The sequence below is a fragment of the Hemitrygon akajei genome, chromosome 14 (assembly GCF_048418815.1).
Source record: "Hemitrygon akajei chromosome 14, sHemAka1.3, whole genome shotgun sequence".
Lineage (NCBI taxonomy): Eukaryota > Metazoa > Chordata > Chondrichthyes > Myliobatiformes > Dasyatidae > Hemitrygon > Hemitrygon akajei.
Window position 1 is genome coordinate 9,400,369 of NC_133137.1, and position 6,000 is coordinate 9,406,368.

The following is a 6,000-nucleotide window of genomic DNA, read 5'->3' on the forward strand; positions in this document are numbered from 1 at the left end:
TGTAATGAAATATATCAACCAACAAGCCACATTGTGCTAGTACGTGGTAAAAACAGGAGGGTCAACATTGTGGGGCCTTGCTTGACGGGCCAATCAATGACTGGCAAAGCAGAAGTAGCTTTCAAGTGCCAAGCAAATTAACTCTTCACATTACAGAGGGAAGCACTTCAGCAAAGTGGATTTAGCTGAAGCCTGCCTACAGATGGAGGTGGAAGAAGAGCCCAAAGTGTTTCTCACCATTAACACTCACAAAGGGCTTTATCACTCTAGTAGTCTTATTCTTGGAGTAACAGCTGCACCTGCACTCTGGCAGAATGTACCTGGAGCTGCAAGGTTGTCCATGCGCTCAGTGTTACCTGGATGACACCATTGTTAGTAGTAAGGATGATAAGGAACATCTACAAAATCTCAAGACAGTGTTAAAAAGAATAGATGACTATGGGCTTAGAGCATGAAGCAACAAGTGTGAATTCTTTAAACCAAGCATCACGTATTATGGTTACACCATTGACGCACAAGAATTACACTAGTGTGTAATACATGTGATCTTGGGGCTTCCAAGGCTAAAGGAAGTGTCATTGTTGTGGTCATTTTTTTTTTGGATTTGTCAATTACTATAACAGGTTCCTGCCAAAATTAGCTACTGTGCTCCACCCTTTGAACTCATTACCACAGATGAAGAAGAAATGGCAATGGACAAACTGTGAGGTGGCTTTCCAAATGGTAAAGGAAATGGTGACATCAGACACTGTACTCACACATTATGATCACATCATCCAGTGAAGCTTCCCTTGGACACCTCACCTGATGGTATAGGTGTAGTCATGTCACATGTTGTGAGTGATGGAAGTGATTGCCCCATAGTCTTTGCACCACTGCAGAGAAAAATTATGCACAGATTACAGATTGACAGCAAGGCTTTGAATCTAGTTTGGGGTATAAAACGAGTCAACCAATATGTATGGAAGGAAGTTTACCCTATTAACTGACCATCAACCACTGGTGTTCATTTTCAATCCATAGAACAGTGTTCTACTAATGGCAGCAACAGAGTTGGACTCTGTTTCTTGGAAGTCACAACTGCAAGATCAAACTCAAGAGAACAAATAACCATGAAAATGCTGATGGGTGGATTGTCCTATTTACCCATGGAAAAAGAAACAGCTGAATAATTTACAAAAGAGGGCCCCTCTTGACATATTTTCCCCAATGCAAATCAAAAGTCCCCCTATTATGGCAGAGATTATCTAAATGGAAACCAGAAATGACCCCACACTATCTCAGGTCTATATGGCCACCCAGAATGGCTGGAATGTGCAGCCAAAATTCCAGTCTCCCCGTTTTTACTAGTGCTGGGATGAAGTTACTTTTGACAGAGATTGCCCTATGTGGGGATTGAGAGTTGCACCATCCAGCAGTTAAGGACCTATATGCTGATTATCTAGTCATGATCAAAATGTAAGTGTTGGCTCGAAGCTTTGTCTGGTGGCCTGGGATAGATTAGCAGGTTGAGCAGCTTGTCATGCTCTGTTCAGGATGCCAACATGTCCAGAAGATGACAAGAGCAGTGCCACTCCATATATGGGATTTGTCTGCATTGCTCTGGCAGAGGATTCATGAGGATTTTGCCAGACCATTCATGGGCACAATTTTCTTGGTAGTAGTGGATGCAGCTACAAAGTGGCCAGAAGTGTTCCCAATAGCTTCCACTACAGCCTCACACACTGTTGATGTGTTGAGAAGCCTTTTCTCAAGGACTGGTGTTCCAGAACACTCAGTCAATGACAATGAACCACAGTTTGTAGCGGAACATTTTCAGTCATTCCAGAAAATTAATTGAATAAGACATATAGTATTACATCTGCACTGTACCACCCAGCTACAAATGACTCGGTGGAAAGATTTGTCCAGAATCTAAAGAAAGCGCTGTGAGCAATGTCAGCAAAAAGCTCTGCCACAGATGGTGGTGACCAAGTCCATGCGTACACTTAAGGCGGAATTTGATCGTTTCCTGATTAGTGAGAGCATCAAAGGCTATGGCGAGAAGGCAGGTGTAAGGGCTTGAGTGGGATCAGCCATGATGGAATGCTGGAGCTGACTCAATGGGCTGAATGATCTAATTCTGCTCCTATGTCTTATGGTCTTAACACACCACACTGAATCAGAAAGTCACCTGCTTTCCTTTTGCAAATTGAAATGCAGCATACTCAACAAACAACAACTCAACAGTTATGCTGCTCCTGGGCCATGCCTTACACTCACACTTGGATCTCCTCAAACCCAATCACAGAAGGACAGACAGCTGAGACAAACTGATGACTTCTCAAACAAAGAGGCTCAACGTTTCACTCATGGCAAAAGACTACAGAGATGATCAAGATTGGGTACTTGGAAAGATTAAGGACAGAACTGGAACGCTCTCCTACACAGAGGAGATTTGCATTTGATGTCATCTGGAGATGACACGTCACTCATTTGAGGACAACAAAGTCATTTGTTAGACAAGGAAAGTATCCAGAGCTGTCAGAACCACTTCCTGCAGTCCTAGAGTCAACTCCTACAACCTCCACGGAGGAGGCTCCAGAACCTGAAATTGTTTCATAGCCATCTGCCAAGCAGAGTGAACCCCCTTGTCAGGAAAGACTTTATCCCACAAGAGTAAGAAGTCCTTCACATCAGTTAAATCTTTAGGCCTGAATGGGACAATTTAAAATTTGCTATGCTGTGGATGTCAAGAAAGTAGTTCTATTATATAGTATACTGGTTAAATACTTTGTAAGATGACTAGATAGCAATATGTTACATATTTGAGTGGAGATGCATTCTATATTGAGTTAGAGTTTATAGCTAAGCAGGGAGGAATATTGTATATTTAACATTTCAGTAATCTTGTAAATATATTGTTTGATTAAACATTCTTTGTTTGCTCAATTCATTACGGGTTATATATAAAAGTACGTGAATGGCATACATCTTCATGCCACCATGTCATACGTTAGCACCTCACTAAAGAAAAACTGCTGAAAGTAGACAATTATCCTGGTTCTTGTGATTTTCTTTTGATCAGTTTCTGGAGTTACAAAACATAACTAACGCCACTAAATTTAATTGGAAGGTTGTAATGATGTGATACTGCTATTTAATTATATATCAATTTGGCTGGATAGATAATTCAGAGAATGTGATTTCAGATTCCACCCACGAACAGTTTTTAATTTATAATTTAAAGAGTTACCATGAAGCTGTTAACTTGTCATATATACCAAACTGATTTTGCTATTCATTAAAGAAGGAAAACTGGTTTCCGTACCAGTTTAGAGTTTTTATCCTTGTACATCTATGTTTGAAGTTAACTTCTAAGGCGGGCCTCTCAAGCTACTCAGACAAGGCATTGAGAGATGTGGGATGCTGATCTTTCAAATGACACCCACAGCCTGAAAAAAAGATACTTAAAAAAAACTGAATTAAGCTGAATACATTAGTTTTATAAATTCTAAAGTCCCCTTCAGTTTCCAGCTCCAGCGTTTGTTTGTTTTTTGTCAACTTTAATTAATTGTGCTGATTGTGGTTGGACACCAGTGACCACAGTCTTAGAATGTTTGATCCACTACCAATAGATCTTCCCTATCATTTTTCATGGAATATTGCATGAAGCCCTGAAATAGGGGGAGGGGAATAGTTTAGCAAATAATCTACAATGTATTGTTCCGTATAAATGGAGCTTTGTTTTGCAATGTTCCTTTCCTTTCTAAGGTAGTCTTTATTATAACAGAATGTTGTCGTACATTCTGTGCTCTTTCCTGATTATCATTATCCTGCAGCACACAAGTACAATTCTAGCTGTCCATTTCTGTCTGTTCCTCATAACCCTTGATTCCATAACACTGTAAGACATAAGAGCAGAATTAGGCCATTCAGTCCATTGACTGAATCCATCATGGCTGATCTGGGATCCCACTCCGCCACTCCATCATGGCTGATCCGGGATCCCACTCAACCCCATGGCCTTTTCGCCGTATCCTTTGATGCCCTGACCGATCAGGAGATGATCAACTTCCGCCTTAAATATACCAACAGACCTGGCCTCCACCGCATTCTGTGGCAGAGCATTCCACAGGTTTACTACTCTCTGGCTAAAAATAAATTCCTCCTTACCTCTGTTCTAAAGAGTCACCCCTCAATTTTGGATACCCTGACCATAGGACACATCCTCTCCACATTGACCCTATATAGTCCTTTCAACATTCAGTAGATTTCATTGAGACCCTGATGCACCATCAATAACTCTCTCTGAGACGTGAAGTCGAGATATCGGCTTCTATTGATTGGAAGAAAGAACAAGCAGTAGTTGACCACCATACTACATCCTGGAGAATGAGGGTCGGGCTCAGGCCTCAATCGCCTTTATACCGGGGTCTGTGGGAGGAGCCACAGGAGTAGTCAGCGGGGGCGTGTTCAGACAGGTATATGTAGTTCACCACAGATCCCCCCGTATTCTTCTAAATTCCAATGAGCACAGGCCCCAACCTGCCAAATGCTCCTCATACGTTAACCCCTTCATTCCCAGAATCATCTTCGTGAACCTCCTCTGGACTCTCTTCAATGATAACGCATCCCTTCTGGGATATGGGGCCCAAAACTGTTGACAAAACTCCAAGTGTGGCCTGATTAGTGTCTTATAAAGCTGTAGTATTATCTCCATGCTTTAATATTCTATTGCCCTTGAAACTGAACTGAATTGAGTTGAGTTTATTTCTTACATCCTTCACATACATGAGGAGGAAACATCTTTACGTTACATCTCCGTATGAATGTGTAATATACAGATTATAGTAATTCGTAATAAGTAGCATGTACAGCAAAATATACAACAGAACAGTCAATATAATGTAGAAATACAGTTGTGTCAGCGTGAATTAATCAGTCTGATGGCCTGGTGGAAGAAGCTGTCTGGGAGCCTATTGGTCTTGTCTTTAATGCTGCAGTACCCTTTCCTGGATGGTAGCAGCTAGAACAGTTTGTGGTTGGAGTGACTCCAATGATCCTTCCAGTATTTTTTTTGCATCTGTTTCTGTAAATATCCTGAATAGTCAGTGGGAAGTTCATACCATAGATGTGCTGGGCTGTCCGCACCACTCTCTGTAGAGCTTTGCAATTGAGGGAAGTACAGTTCCCATACCAGCCAGTCAGGATGCTCTCAATTTTGCCCCTGTAGAAAGTCCTTAGGATTTAGGTACTCCTGCCAAACTTCTTCAGCCCTCTGAGATGAAAGAGGCGCTGTTGTGCTTTTTTTCACCGCATGGCTGGTATGTACAGACCAAGCGAGATCCTCAGTGATGTGTATGTCGAGGAACTTGAAGTTGTTCACCCTCTCAACCCCAGATCCATTGATGTCAATAGAGGTGAGCCTGTCTCCGTTCCTCCTGTAGTCCACAAACCTCCTGATTTTGTGACATTGAGGGAGAGGTTGTTTTCTTGTCACCACTGTGTCAGAGTGCCAATATATAAATGCAAACATTGAATTTACCTTCTTTATCACAGACTTAACCTTCTGGGAGTCTTGCACGAGGACACCTAAGTCCCTCTGCACCTCTGATGTTTGAACCTTCTCCCCTTTTAGATAATAGTCCGCACTTTTGTTCCTTTTACCAAAATGCATTATCATACATTTCCCAAAATTGTATTCCATCTGCCACATTTTTGCCTATCCTTCCTATTTGTCCAAAGTCCAGCTGCAATTGCATTGCTTCCTCAGCACTACCTACCCCTCTACCTACCTTTGTATCATCCGCAGACTTTGCCACAAAATCATCAATTCCATTATCTAAATCACTGACAAACAATGTGAAAGGTAGCGGTCACAATACTGACCCTTGAGGAATACCATTCATCACCGGCAGCCAACCAGAAAAGGCCCCTTTTATTCCCACTTGCTGCCTCCTGCCTGTCAGCCATTCTGCTATCCATGCCAGTATCTTTCCTGTAACACTATAACACCTC